The sequence below is a fragment of the Uranotaenia lowii genome, chromosome 2, assembly GCF_029784155.1.
Source record: "Uranotaenia lowii strain MFRU-FL chromosome 2, ASM2978415v1, whole genome shotgun sequence".
Classification (NCBI taxonomy): Eukaryota; Metazoa; Arthropoda; class Insecta; order Diptera; family Culicidae; genus Uranotaenia; species Uranotaenia lowii.
This window is the reverse complement of record NC_073692.1, coordinates 301,860,827-301,875,485: the sequence shown is the minus strand read 5'-3', so window position 1 is coordinate 301,875,485 and position 14,659 is coordinate 301,860,827. Positions and strand designations below refer to the sequence as shown.

At 36.4% G+C, this 14,659-nt stretch overlaps 1 protein-coding gene across 3 annotated transcripts in view; it reads left to right on the top strand.

Annotated features, from left to right (window-relative positions):
* LOC129748081 (uncharacterized) overlaps positions 1-14,659 on the top strand; it is a 205,799-nt gene that overhangs the window by 103,060 nt on the left and 88,080 nt on the right. The gene's annotated exons all lie outside the window — the stretch shown is intronic.

Here is a 14,659-nt window from a genome sequence, read left to right as displayed (position 1 = left end):
AATGAAATTTATTCGGATAACAAACAACAGAAAAAATTATGTTTGAATAAATTAGATCTAAACTGATCGTATCTAAACATATTGACATAAGAGCAGTCCTGAAAGCTTACCCTTTGGAGAACATTCATACTAATTAGATTTTATTGACAAAACTTTCCATTGATCGAAGACCATTAAGAAGCGGAGTCGTGTTCAGGTTTACTTCGAACAAGCACCCCCGGAGCAGCTTAGCCAAACCATATTCCCCGAAGCACAAAGAAAGGACCCTCATTTCCACACATATTGGCTCTCATCAAATCGCAAAATATCGACTCAATTGCGTGCCCAGGGACCAAACCGCTGGAAATCCATTATTCATGAACCAAAAATGAAGTCCTTTAGCCGCGCCCTAAAATATCTGATGGTTCAGTTTTTTTTTGTCCCTCCGACGACGTTGGGGTTTTTTTAACTTTTAGACTCGACGAGTGGACAATCCCTGGACGGGGCAGCGGCTAACTTGTAGGTTTACCCTCGACTCATTCCTGTAGACATGAAGTCATTTCCCCGGCTAAAATAAGGCAGTTCATATTTTTATACATGACTGCGCTAATATAACCATCGAACGAATGGATCCTTTTGACTTTCAGCTTGTTGTGGTTGTTGTTGTTGAGTGGCTCCTGAAAAGTTAAGTATAATATAAATGCACGAAGTAGAGCGTTTATTATTCCAATTGGTCCAATCTATTCCTGGATGGGAACGTTATCTACAAATGTGGTCTGTAAAATATGGAGGCCCTCACTCCAAAGTCATTCGATAGCTGAACTGATTATAGTACTTGGGGAAATTTGATGGGAAAAAAAAACAAAAATTAATGGTTAGTCAAGTTATTTAGGGAGAGAGAAATGTTGGAAAACTGATAAAAAATATCGCTGCTTAAATTGATCAGATAATGTTTGCGTGAGTGGAACTACTGCCCTGATTCCACTGATCTAATTGCTTGAAATTATTCAATTTTAAGATTATGAACATACATATATGCATTTCAACCATGAATAACAAACTGGTGAAGAAGTCGTGTCCCAGCAAACATTTAAGAAGGTATATCGCAGGAACAGAGGAATTATTCAAACAAACAGATCAGATGAAAAGATTGTATTAAACTGACAAAAATTACATACTTATAGCTACAAACGTGGAGGTGATATATCTACAATGACAAGATTCCAACGATTCGTTTTACCCATAATAAGCAAAATAAACGGTTTTAAGTAATTTGAGTAAAACGAAAAAAAATTCTTCGACCGAGATCTGAAATCCAGTCCTCCGAGTTTGCTGTCCGATACGTTACCACGACGCCAACTCAACAGTTGATATGATTCACGCTCTAGCTCTTTAAGTGAGATTTGCTTTTTATGACAAGTGTCAATTGAAGGACTACTACCCATTTAGCTTAAATCAGTTCACTTTTAGATAACTCAAATCGTTAATGTCGAAATAGCATATTCTCAACTTTTTGGAAACATCCCCAAGTAACATTTTAAGTTTTATAACTGGCTGCTAGATAAAGTTTTGATTTAATAAGAGGCTCGAGGAGTCTAATAAAACTATCGGTGTTACTTGGGATATTTACGAATTGATTAAACTGCTATCCGATTCAACTTTTTGAGCTTGCCGTAAATGAATGCTAGAAAATCACTCAATTCCAACGTGTTTTCGATGGTTATTGAAAATGTCTTAATAGTCGATTTATATTATCATTTCTATTACGATTTCATGTTAGCTGGGGCGGGGCTACAAAAATTTGTCGTCTGCTATTTGGTTTCTTGTTTCAAATAAGCATATTCGGTAAGGATTCAACAATCTTATTGATGCGTTCAATTCAACTTTAAGTTGGCGGTTGTTTCACACAATTTCTTTAACCTTGTCCTTTCATCTTGCGTGTTACACTTGAAAGTTTTTAATACAAAAATGATCAGAACTCTATTCCGGATTCTCAGTTAAATCAGAAACCTGGTACTGTTCTCAATCCTTATTCTATCTCCCAATCATAATCCTAATCTCAATCCGGATGGCAATTCCACAACCCAATCATTTTTAACGAATAGTTATCGTTGATTTATTATTATAAAGGGTGATACGGTCATTGACGCATTTCTTTCAATTTTGCATTTAAAAAACCTGAACACCCCTCATTTTGAAGGTGTGTGTAGAATGTTGCTCCTATTTTGATTTTGGAATTCACCCTTCAGTTGTCAAAATGCCGTCCAAGGAAGAAGAGCAGCATATCAAAATTTTGCTCGCGCATCGCGAAAATCCGAGCTACTCGCACGCAAAGCTGGCAAAATCGCTAAAACTTGCCAAATCAACCGTTACAAATGTAATTAAAGTGTTTGGGGAACGTTTGTCGACAGCCAGAAAGTCTGGATCGGGGGGAAATCGAAAACCGGAAGCCGCTGAGACGACAAAGAGAGTTGCCGGTAGTTTCAAGCGAAACCCTAACCTCTCTCTCCGAGATGCCGCAAATATGCTGGGTGTATCGTCTACAACCGTGCATCGAGCCAAAAAACGAGCCGGACTATCGACTTACAAGAAGGTAGTGACTCCAAATCGCGATGATAAACAAAATACGACGGCCAAATCGCGATCCCGGAGGCTGTACACGACGATGCTGACGAATTTTGACTGTGTGGTAATGGACGACGAAACCTACGTCAAAGCCGACTACAAGCAGCTTCCGGGACAGGAGTTTTATACGGCGAAAGGAAGGGGAAAGGTAGCAGATATTTTCATGCACATGAAACTGTCAAAATTGGCGAAGAAATATCTGGTTTGGGAAGCCATCTGTACCTGTGGCTTGAAAAGCAGCATTTTCATAGCTTCCGGGAATGTCAACCAAGAAATTTACGTGAAAGAGTGTTTGAATAAACGTCTGCTGCCTTTCCTGAAGAAACACGGTTGTTCCGTACTGTTTTGATCGGATTTGGCATCTTACCATTACGGTTAAAAGGCCATGGAGTGGTACGTCGCCAACAACGTGCAGGTGGTTCCCAAGGACAAGAACCCTCCCAACACGCCAGAGCTCCGCCCAATTGAGAAATACTGGGCTATTGTCAAGCGGAACCTAAAGAAGACCAAAAAAACTGCTAAGGACGAGCAGCAGTTCAAGGCAAACTGGCTTTCTGCGGCGAAGAAGGTGGACAAGGTGGCTGTACAAAATCTGATGGCAGGGGTTAATGGGGGGGGGATGTTCTTCCTGAATTTTATACTAATTATACTTGAAAAACAAATTTAATTTGATTTTTTCAATAAACGACTTCACCGATTTACACGCGTTTTCTCTTGACCAAATTTTGGCCGTATCACCCTTTATGCTAGATTAATGGCATTGCGGTGAACGTTACGACGAAAATTCTTGGTAGAAGAATTAAAAAATGAAATTGAATGACGGATAGATAAAGTAAGTATCTGCTACTTAGAACAAGTTCACTGGTGTGGGAAAAGTGTTTTCGACACTCATGGCATATTTTGAAAATCTTACCATGCAAAAATGTTTTCAAGATCTTTGGGCGTTTTATTTTTTTACAGCACTGTTTCTATTTCACAGCATGCGAAAATAGAACACGTGTTGTAAGTAAGGATCTTGAAAATGTTTTTGGACGGTAAAGTTTTCAATATGTACCACAAGTGTTAAAATTTCTGTCACTTTTTTCCAACACCAGTGAACTTGCTCTTAGTAGGAGAAAATTTTTAGATGTTGAAATTGAGCCAAGAGCATATTTTTATGGAAAGCTTCAAAGGTGCGTTCTAGACTAGACCCTTTGTCCCGCATCAATTGAATGGCTGGGAGAAGTAATAGCTCGAGGCGCAATTACGTTCACCCATACATCTAACCCGATGGATTGGTAAAGCACGTGCTTGTCCGTGTTTTTTGTCCGATTGAGAAATGCTAAATCGTTTTTTATTCAAAATCAGTCATTTCAATAACAAAAAGGCAAAAGTAGTGTTTTCTGACTGTCAAATTAAATTTAGAAAAAAAATAATTTCAAATCTGTCCACGTGGACATCCGGGACGGGGTAGGGGTTTTCCATATGTCCACGCTGTCCACGGAGGGGGAGGAGGGGTCAAAAATCTCATTTTGCTGTCTACGGTCTCAAATAATAAAAACCCAATCCATATTCTGGATCATAGATCCTCATCTTGGAGGTCGGGCGTGTGGAAGTCGCTCGCTCTAAAAAAAGAGACGGAGCTGGCCAGAAAGTTGAGCTCTAGCGGGGCACAGTGCACTGCAGTGGTCCAAAACCCAGAATAGCTGGCAAAATGGAGATGATAGTCACGAGTTTATTCGTTTAGGAGTTCTCAAAGAAATGCCAGGAAAAGTTTGAATATTAGCTTAGCTTAGCTTAGCTTAGGTTAGCTTAGCTTAGCTGGATTAACTACTCTGGAACCCGAAATACTTCATCATGAATTTCTACCTACAATACTAAGGTTTAATTATTTATTATTAAGTGATTCCATTATTGCTTCTACATTACCTTTAAAGCATTTCGAACTCCATTGTTGCAGGCGTGGCTCAGTAGAACTACACCCACATCGCCAATGGTTGCTACTTCGGTATTGACCGTGGCCATCAGTTTTGTTCAGAGGTCAAAAGAATGATGCTTAGAATTAGCAGCTCATCCTCAATGCACAAAACAGATGCTCTCTCTCTTTTTAACATCAATAATGGCGCCGGCCACTTCCTAGTAGTAATGGATAGATTGGAAAAGGTAGAAAAGGATGAAAGATCAATTTTATGTTTTAGGACCGAGGTCACCTCTGCATCCTAGCAAAATAATTTAAGGTTGGATGTTTGGGAGAAAAGAATATGAGCAGGATACACTTTTGACTAGTGTAATGATGTGAAAAACAAAATCCTATACATTGTACTAGTGTACTACGCTCCTGTTCTTTCCTAACGTCATTCGAAAGTTTGAAAATGCATCATGTTTTGGTTTTGATACAATCAACTTCCAATATTGAAGAATCAAATTGGAAAAATTAGATGAGGGTAAAAACATCTGTTAGTAAAATAATGTTCACTGTATTTCTTTGCTTCAACTATTAATATATTAAATTTTAACATCATCTGTAGAATATGTTTCAGATAAGCCCTTTAAAAGATCAAATGAAACAGTGTTAAACAGAATTTTCTCATTGGAAATGCCTTTACGTGAAAGATGAAATCATTTTGAACATGTCTGCTAAAAATTTTTAGAAAAAATGGTTTTTCAAATCATAACATTGATTTTACCAATGCGCGGAATTTGACACCATTTGTTTACTTATGTTCCTAATGCGCAGACTGAAAAGCGCCGAAGAGAACTGATGTTAAAGCTGCAAGGAATTTAATGCAAGGAGTAAGGAGACTTTTAATCAAAGTTTTCTAATAAGTTTTTTAAAGATTGGGTATCCGTAAAGTTGTTGGATTAATTGTGTACTTAATTTAAAGCCAATTTCGTTAAAGAAAAAAAGGTATCTAGTTTTACAATAATGTATGTAACTGCAATTAAGAAATATAATGACATCTAAGGCCGTTAGTCAGAAACTACAAGACTACATGAACTAATACCATGAACTCAAATCGATTAACCCGATGAAAAAAAAAGTCAAACTTTTCCATTTCTACTGAAACGCTAAAATTGTATTACTGTGAACTGTGAACTATCGAATTCTGACCAAACTCAAACTTATAGCGTTTTCGTTTATTTTCCACAGGCAAAGGGGCACACTTTTTCCTCATAAACAAACAAAATCTTCACCCTGAACACCCTGAATGACGCATATAATGTATGCATCGTCTCGGGCGGCGATTTTGTTTGTTTATGAAGTTCGCTACTGCCTCCGTGCCAGTGGAAAATATACGAAAACGCTTTAAAAGACTAAACATTTAAAAAAAAAGTACTTAGCGTTGTGCTATCAGCTTTCCTAATGGAGAGTATTCCGGAAGGGAGATCGTCCAATTCAGGGATCGGGAACGTAACAGGCAGGAATAATCAAGGTTCGATAGCCCCAAATTCCTCCAACATTTCCATGCTGAAAATACCGTCCAGTTCCGTCAAGTTCCTTGTTGATGCAACAGTCATTCTCGGTATTACGATTGCTCCTGAAATATTTTGAAATTTTTGGAGCCTCTGTCAATCACGTCCTTCTTGCAGCGTTGACTACTTAGATCCCCACATGCTAAGAAAAGTTTGAACATTGTTAAAAAATTTCTCAAAAGTTTGCTTGCATTGAATGACGAATAAATAATAAAATCACGAATCAATTTAGCTTTGCAATGATCTTTACATTTTTACTAGACATAGTGACATTGAATTTTTCGATATAATATTACTTGATTTACAAGTTTCGTGCAATGATATAGTATGCAGTTTGTTGCAAACAAGCTTTCGTGCAATTGATTCCAAATTATTTGATTTTCGCCTTTTTTTATGTACCAAACACTGCCACCCATCACCCCCCCCCCCCCCCCCCCGCCTCACGATGTTCCAACTCCAAGTGACAAAATGAGGATTTGATGTTAACGAGTGCAGCGATATTGTGATGGAATATGGTGAAGAATTTTTTGTATTAATTTAAGTTTTTGTTTATAATATAGTTTTCTGAGGATGGCTGAAGGTAGTAGGCTGAAACGTCAAACGAATTGTTTTTATTTGATTTCAAATTCACCAAAAAGCATCAACTAGAAAAGGTCTTTTATATGCATTTTTCAAGCAAAAATGTTATTGAACAAATTTTTTTCACGGAAACACCTCATTACCACAAAACGACCCTCCCCTCCCTCCCTCCTTCCCCCTTGAAGCAAGTCTTCATACGGCCCTGGTTCGAATTGTATATAGATCTACAACTGACAATGCTCCTAAAACAGGAATTTTGCATTTTTATCATGCCTGTTTGAAAACTGGTGAAATTTGAACTATGTTATACTGTATTGACATATGCATAACCATAAATTTCGACGAGACGGTATTCCGAATAAAATTATGGAATTAAAAAAACTTTGAAATCTATCACTTACTTTATTATGATCTTTTTTCCGCACCAGTTCCTTATAATAATTCAAAGCTATCAAAAGTACCTATTTCAAATTTAAAAAAAGGACAACATAATATTCAACTAATTCGTAGCTAAGACTATATAAGACAAGAAAAAAAATGCGAATCACAGCGAATACGTAAGTCCCCGTAGAAGCTACCACACCATCACCATCATCTCATCATTTTCCGTTCGGGTGAGTTTTCAACAGCGCTATTTTTGCATGTTGGCATATACCTAGTAAGATAGCATGACAGGAATCTGAGAATTACACAAAATTGTTGATTTAATTAGTGCGAGGGGTCTTTCAAACACATGCCAGAAATTAATCAATTTCTTGAGACCACGATTCTTCTTTGCCAGCACTAGAAATAAATATCTTAAATTATAACCAGATGTAGAGCTTATTTTCTATGTTTTTTTTAATATTTAAAGCCTCCAAGTTTTACAAGAAAATTAGGAATATGGTCTACTGAGCAACCCCCCTCCAAAGGGGCAACCCAAAAATGCCACACATTAACTTTCATTTTGCATGAATATACAGTTTGTGCTCAGAAGTGCTCAGCCACTACTAGCCTCGAATGGATGATGCAGCCTTCTTTCTAGTCTTTTAACTACGAATAAAAAAGTGTGACGATTCTCCGAAATTTTTTTTTGCTGTTGCCGTCAGCTGCTTAATTCCTTGCGCGCCCTCAGCAAACCATTTAAATTTAACCCACACGCCGGAGTGACTTCCAGAAATGAATCGCTTAAGAGTTGCATGCTCCAGAATGTTTGTGAATGTGTTGCTATCTGCCTGTTTGTTTGTTTTCATAGCACTGTATATCCAGAGGTAGGTATGTGTGTATGTACGTGTGTTTTGCGAGCATACACGTTTGTATGTGTGCCCGGGATGAAGGTGAGCTCTTCCCATGAGGTGAATGTTTAGCGTAACAGTCAAACGCGCGGCTGCTGCAACATTTCGAACCACTGGCAACAATGGCGTGGTTTGTTTTACCTCTTTCCGCCTCGACTCTGGAAAACCCTTCCCATTTCCGCCGGATCACCTAAACTGCCTCGACAAAGTGCAAATTTTCACTCACGGTTGACTGATGAGTAAACAGTTTTCCTGCCATTTTGCGGGAAAGCTTCGGGTCAAAAGCTCACTCGCACACACTCGAGCTAGAAGAGGAGATAATACCGGTTTTATTTTGGCAAATATTTATTGCCACCTGTAAACTTTAGGTGGATTGTAATACTTTGGAATTAAAATTTTGCAGTCGTTTTATGGTGTAAGCTTTGTTGAATGCCACACTTCATTGCACGTCGCCCAACTGCTATATAAACTTTACTGTATCTGGTAATTTATACTTGAATTGAGTTGTGGATTTAATTTAAACCTATTGTTTCTTTTTTGAATTCCTCTTATAACTAGCAAACTTTTCTCCATTTTTTCTTAATTTCTTATAGTTTTCTTGCATTTTCCTTTATTCTATTAAGTGTTGTTTTGAATTTTGAATGCAGTTATGAACTTTCCAATGCAGCAACACCTCAGAAATCAATGTTATTAACAAAATAGATTAAGTGATTAAAACACTATCCATTTTATTGAGTTGCACGAATGAAGCATACACAGGAAGATCTTAAAGAAAAGGTCGATTTTGGTTTGCTCTGTGTGTGAATTGGTTCATTGAATTTTTTAGTGAATATAAACGGGTTGAAATAATGTGCGATGTGAAACAGCTAATTGAGTGCGTTTTATTTATTTTATGATAAATAATTGGGCGAAACGGGAAAAATGAACATTTTTAGGATGCAAGCTCTGCAGTGAACAATAAAATTAGAACGAAATTATACTTTTGTGTTTGGGATGAATAGGAATGCCGTATTGATCAAGAATATGAAAAAAAAAAAAAAAGAATGAAATATATGTATGTGGATGGAGTCAGATATGAAGAAGTTGGGAGAAATTTCAGCCACATAATTCGCACAGCGCTAAGACACGAATTAAGCTCAAAGACCTGATATAAGACCAGAAACACAGAAGACGTGATTTTCGAAATATGTTGTGAAAATTGTTCGTTTGAATAAACTGTTTCAAGCAGAGTTTATTCAAAATGAACGATTTTGGCATGGCATCGTGAAAACACGTCTAAGCCATTTGCCTTTTCAATACACAAGGCTTTCTTCAACCCAGTGCCATTATGTAGGTGGCTTCAGAGAGTTGTAAACTACTCACATTCACCCAAAAACCGTATAACCTTAAATGCTTGGTTGTTGAAAATATATGCATAACTTGTTCAAAAATCACATTATTATAACAATCACTTCGAGTTCCACGATCGTTGGCGTGGCTCAGTAGAACAAATTTCACATCGTCAATGGTTGCGTCTCAGTGATGAACTGAGGCTATCAATTTTGTTCAGATGTCAAATGAATTATACTTGGGATTAGCAGCTCATTCACACTGCACTAATTGTATGCTCTCTCTTATTTTGTCGTTTTGAAAAAATGGTTATATCTCCTTTGATACAAACAGTTTATTTTTCCCGCCTCAATTTTTCTGCTTTGAAAACATTTATTGAAATTTGAAGCTCTCATTTCAATGCACCAGGTCTGATTCTGATTCTATTCTGATTCTATCATCCGGCAGGTTGAAGCTTGAATCTCCTGGTTGAACCCCAACTTTCAAAAATTCTTCCAATTGGAAACTATGGTAGTGAGCCGAAATGCTACGGTTAGTGGCCTTCACGCGAATGCCGTGCTGCGCGCACAGGCAATACAAGTATGCTACTCGAGGTAACATGCTATTTATATTGGTAGGATATCTTACTTACAGTATGACGCATGTTCATTAGGGTGTCCCAAAATTGCATATTGTCTGGGAGTCTGGGGGCTTACCCTCCAAACAGTTGATTAGGATGTGAGGAACAAACTTTTGTATGAGGCCAACTAAAAAAAACATGTTTAGAGGATCCGCAAACGCGATCTTTGAAATAAGTCCACTTTTCAATGATTTGATTTCAAATAAATTCTGGGTCCAAAAATTTTCACAAAATTTATATATTTTAATTTTTTTTAAATTTTGTTTCGATTAAATACTACACGAAAAAAATAAAAAATGAACCAAATTTGTATAAAAATTCAAAATCAGCAAGCCATTTTAAAGAATTTTTGGTCCAAACATTTTGTATTTAACTGACCAAAATGTGCACATGGCTTGATTTTTTATTTAATATCAATGCCATTAAAATCTACAAATTTTTGTGCACTTAAACTTTGCAAAACAAAGTGTGTTGTTTGAATCATTGTGTGAAATGCTATTTACGGTTCAATCCTTATTAAAAATCACAATTTAAGATATTTTTTATTCAATTTATCAAATTCGTCTTTATAAAGACCTTCTTGAAAATCAAGACACTTGCAAAACAAGACTTAGAAAATTTAAGGAAATCATCAGAAGGCCATATGCAAAATTTGAGATGAGTCTGATGACGGGAAGGGACTGCACTGAATCTCAAGTGTGAAAGGGACCCTGAGACATTGTGTTTAAATTACGACTAACATTTCATCTGCAGACTGCAACACGATAGGAGTTCAAATAAAAAAGCTATAGTGGTTAAAAGATTATGTTATAGTAGCTAATTGTCATATGAAACGCAATGAGTATAATGTACTCATTGCGTGTGAGACGACAATTTGCGACTTAAACACAATCTTTGAACTGCCATAACTTTTTTTTTAAGTCAAATCGAGTTGCAGTCTATGCCTCAGAAACCTTTTCATTCTTGAGATTCAGTGCAACCCCTTTCCGTTACGAGATTTAGCTCAAATTTTGACTATGGCCTTATGATGATTTCCTTAAAACATCACAGTTTTTTCTTTGCAAGTGATTTGATTTTCAAATTGGTATTTATTAAGACGAAATTGATAAATTAAATAAAAAATATCCTAAATTGTGATTTTTAATAAGGTTGAACCGTAAATAACGACGATACAATCTACTCTACTTTGTTCAGCAAAGTTGAGCATATAGTCTGAGATACTGGCCCTCATCTATTTTCATATCATCCGAAGGAGACATGATACCAGAAAGAAGAAGAAGTATCATCAGTCAAACCGAACCTGTAGGGGTCTACGTTTCGAAAACTCAGTTTTCTACGCTACTTCACGCTCATTGGCTTTAATGTATTCTAAATAGATGACTTTTCAATGTCGGTTTTACATCTGATTTAAGTGTCCATCTAAGAAATCAAGAAAACTCAAAAGTTGTTACGACGTCTTTTTTCAGATAAGAGAAAGCTGATTCATGATCACCCTGTTTTCACTAAAACCCACCAGAAACTCAAAGCCAAAGGCTTGGACGGTACTCCATCAAGAAGTTTTCTAAAACTCAAACTTGTTATCATTATCAGTTAACAGAAAAGCATAATTTTTCTTATGCTCTAAGAATCTTATCAAATCCTGTTAATTTCAAGAAAATTCTAAAATTTTGAGTAATTAGTACTTTTTACTTCTATTAAAGGGTGATACGGTCAAAATTTGGTCAAGGGAAAACGCGTGAAATCGGTGAAATGGTTTATTAAAAAAATCAAATTAAATTTCTTTTTCAAGTTCAATTAGTATAAAATTCAGGAAAATATTCAGTTAGGCTTCCGCTTTTCCAAATCCGAATTGCCGGACCTTACGCTTAACCCTTGCCATCAGATTTTGTACAGCCACCTCGTCCACCTTCTTCGCCGCAGAAATCCAGTTTGCCTTGAACTGCTGCTCGTCCGAACAACCGTGTTTCTTCAAGAAAGGCAGCAGACGTTAATTCAAGCACTCTTTCACGTAAATTTCTTGGTTGACAGTCCCGGAAGCTATGAAAATGATGCTTTTCAAGCCACAGGTACAGATGGCTTGCCAAACCAGATATTTCTTCGAAAACTTTGACAGTTTCATGTGCTTGAAAATATCTGCTACCTTTCCCCTTCCTTTTGCCGTATAAAACTCCTGTCCCGGAAGCTGCTTGTAGCCGGCTTTGACGTAGGTTTCGTCGTCCATTACCACGCAGTCAAACTTCGTCAGCATCGTCGTGTACAGCCTCCGGGATCGCGCTTTGGCCGTCGTATTTTGTTTATCATCGCGATTTGGAGTCACTACCTTCTTGTAAGTCGATAGTCCAGCTCGTTTTTTGATACGAAGCACGGTTGTAAACGATACACCCAGCTCATTTGCGGCATCTCGGAGAGAGAGGTTAGGGTTTCGCTTGAAACTACCGGCAACTCTCTTTGTCGTCGCAGCGGCTTCCGGTTTTCGATTTCTCCCCCGATCCAGACTTCCTGGCTGTCGACAAACGTTCCCCAAACACTTTAATTGCATTTGTAACGGTTGATTTGGCAACTTTTAGCGATTTTGTCAGCTTTGCGTGCGAGTAGCTCGGATTTTCGCAATGCGCGAGCAAAATTTTGATACGCTGCTCTTCTTCCTTGAACGGCATTTTGACAACTGAAAAGTGAATTCCAAAATCAAAATAGGAGCAACATTCTACACACACAAACCTTCAAAATTAGGGGTGTACAGGATTTTAAATGCAAAATTGAAAGAAATACGTCAAGTTGATATTGACCAAATTTTGACCGTATCACCCTTTAAGAAATTTTTTCCATGAACTTTTATTTGTGTTTCATTCAAATCACTCAAAGTTGCTTCTGAGTCATCCTTATTTGTTTTTTAAGCAATTGAAAGGCATTTCAAAGCTAATCTTAAGGAAAACTTTCAACCAAATTTAACACAAAACCTTCTATTGACCATGTCTGACTATACTTTTTTTTCTTGTTTCCCTTCGTTAGTCTCGAAACTAATTCTGAAAATACTAAAATCAACTATTTTACTTAAAACTATTCCTGAGTAATCTATAAAACTTTATAACCATATTTAATACAACTCTATCTTGCTCTATTTTTTCATGATTAATCGTTTTTTCTTCTTAACTACTCTCAAAACCAATTCTGAGAATCCTTAACCGATCATTTAACTCAAAACTCAATTATATTCTACAAAATTTCCTGTTGTATTCATACTTCTGTTTTCTTCCTCTTAATTACTCTCAAAACCAATACTGAGAGTAGGGGAGAATGGGGATACTTGATCCCCTTTTTTTCTTTTCACCGTATCTTGTTGGGAAAATTTAGTAACTCGTCTTTAGCATTTTCTGACAGCGTATAATTTCAAGTTGATATGCTCCAAAAATCAGAAAGATACATGAACTCGTAGATGAACTAGAAGCATTTTCGTGAGACCTAAAAAAATTGTGATATTTTTTAAGCTACAGTGAGCGAAATAAGAATAGCACCACTATGTGTTTTGCTTGTAAAAATATGAATGTTTGAAAATCACCAAATATTTCTTCTATAAATTGTTTTGAATTGTTTAACGGATAAATCAAGCATAAGTTTACTTTTTTTGGACGTTGCAATTGGCGTTGGGGACCAAAACTATGGAAAAAGGGTGCGAAATAAGAATAGGACCACTTGTGTTTTTCAACAAAAACAAGATTATTTCTAAAAATTTACCGTGTAAAAGTGAATAATATTGCTTCTACGAATTATTTGAATAGATAACTGCATTTTAAGGAGTTTTTTAGAATTCCAAAGATTTTCAATGGTTTTGAAATAGTGTTTTTAGAGATGCTCTTCTAGAACTAAGGAATTTGATATTTGAGCTGTAATTCTTCACCAAACTACTTATTTTTTTTTTTAAATGACATGAAATGGTGAATCAAACATTTTTGGTTTATTTTAAATCGGAAAAAAACAGGTTGGAATTCATAAACTTAGATTTTTTTTCAGTAAACATCACTTTTTTCAGTTTCAAGTCATAGATGGCAGCACTATCTTGCCGTTGAAACCAAATTAAGTCTCATTATTTATTTTTCAGGCTTATTGAGGCCCATATTCATCATTTCGAGGTAGTTTTCCAACACACTTTTGTTGGAGCTCACGCTGCAGACATCTTTTCCGGATTTGCAAAAAAATCACCAGCAAAGAATGTACTACCGCCAAAATTCCTGCTCATCTCAACTTCCGATTCAATTTCAAATCATATCAATAATACTGCTAGTTATCTGATTCATCAAGCTCCATCGAAAAGTACAAAATTTTTCTGATTATCGGTCCAAGAAATTCACTTTTATCGGTACTTGATGAAATTTTAATTTTTTGATATTGTGAACTTATAATTTCCAAGGCGGTCACACGGTACCAAGTACTTATTTCTTGACCAAAATCATCCAGCACACCTGAATTAATTCCAGATATACAAAAATGGGTATCAATTCGGTTTAACTGCAAGATAGTGCTGCCATCTAAGACTTGAAACTAGAGAAATAGCGTTTGACTATTTAAAAACATTAGTATTTTTGAATTTGAAGCCTGTTTTTTTTATTCAAATTCAGCCTCAAATCGATGTTTCGTCAATTTGCATCATACTAATGAATGATAATGAAGAAATAAAGCAGTTTGATAAAGTATTATAGCTCAAGTATCAAATTCCTAAACGCTAGAGGAGCATTTCTTAAAACCCCCTTTTAATACCTTTGAAATTTTTTGAAATCCTAGAAAACTCCTTAAAATACAGTTATCT